The sequence below is a fragment of the Nematolebias whitei genome, unplaced genomic scaffold, assembly GCF_014905685.2.
Source record: "Nematolebias whitei isolate Nwh7 unplaced genomic scaffold, NemWhi1 Nwh_scaf_14751, whole genome shotgun sequence".
Taxonomy (NCBI): domain Eukaryota; kingdom Metazoa; phylum Chordata; class Actinopteri; order Cyprinodontiformes; family Rivulidae; genus Nematolebias; species Nematolebias whitei.
The window spans coordinates 1-1,310 of NW_023633296.1; the positions used below are offsets into that span (position 1 = coordinate 1).

General features: G+C 38.5%; 2 non-coding genes across 2 annotated transcripts; one reads left to right on the forward strand and one right to left on the reverse strand.

The window, feature by feature from the left end:
* Positions 1-463: 463 nt before the first annotated feature.
* Positions 464-536, reverse strand: trnaf-gaa. Its single transcript has one exon. It is a non-coding gene; the product is annotated as a tRNA-Phe (tRNA).
* Positions 537-822: 286 nt separating this feature from the next.
* trnaq-cug lies at positions 823-894 on the forward strand. The gene has a single exon. It is a non-coding gene; the product is annotated as a tRNA-Gln (tRNA).
* The last annotated feature ends 416 nt before the right edge of the window (positions 895-1,310 follow it).

Consider the following 1,310-nt stretch of genomic DNA (forward strand, 5'->3'; position numbering starts at 1 on the left):
ATTTTCATCAAGAGGAGAGCAATAACTTAGTTCAAAGAGTTGATAAAGTGTGGGATAAGCCAATCAAATGTCTTAGGACAATTCCAATCCCAGCAACTTGTAAGTCTTGGAACATCCATCCATCCATCTATTTTCTTTACCCGCTTATTCCATTTTGGGTCACTGGGGTAGTCTTGGAACAGATCATTCAAAAGGATTTCTTCCTTGAGAGATTAAATTAATGCTGTCTGTTCTCTGAATAATTGGCGCAATTACACATACAAGGTATAAAATGTCCAAAAAGAACCCAAGAAGGTTCAGTCTGATGGCTGTTCAATGCACGAGGAAGGTGTTTGCTATACTGTAAAACTTCTTTATTGTGTATGTGTGGTTCAGTGAAAGGTCAGAAACAGTGTTCATATGAAATGCTTCATATTTCCAACTACAGCTCATGTGTTTGTTGTGAAGCAGTAAACACCATAATTGCTGAAACCAGGGATTGAACCAAGGACCTTCAGATCTTCAGTCTGACGCTCTCCCAACTGAGCTATTTCGGCACGGTTTTTAATTTCTTCCAAATGTACCTATGACTGATCCAATACTTTTTAAGGCATGGACCAGTTCACCAGAGATTTTTAACGTTTCATTTGAGAAAAAATGTATCCTTTTAAGACCTATACAATTCTGGAGGTATTAAAGTTCCCAACGTAAAGAATTATCGGGGGGGTTCAGCTTTAAGGTTTAGCTGATGAACATCTGCACTGAATTGTTCCAATTTAATGGACCAGTTCTAGAATTATGATGAAGTCTAGTTTTGCAATGATCACTATTGCCTAGCGCAGTGGTTCCATGGTGTAATGGTTAGCACTCTGGACTCTGAATCCAGCAATCTGAGTTCAAATCTCGGTGGGACCTTAAAAGTTACTTCAGTCTGTTGTCACCAAAATGGATATGGAAATAGACTTTAGACAAAGAAATGAGTCTCACAAACAGGTATTATTAATCTTAATGGTCAATGTGAAAGATCTTTTGGGGGGAAAAAACAAGTCAAAACCTTCATCTTTTACGGTTCCGTGGCGTAATGGCTAGCACTCTGGTTTTTGAATCCAGCGATCTGAGTTCGAATCTCAGTGGAACCACTTTTTATGCTTCTTCATATCAACCATGAACAGTTATCAGCATTGCTCAACAATCATGTCCTACCACCTTTTTGTTGCAAAACCACAGGGCTGTTCAAGAATTCTCTAAGGCCTTTCAAATTTTCATCAAGAGTAGAGCAATAACTTAGTTCAAAGAGTTGATAAAGTGTGGGAGAAGCCAATCAAATGTCT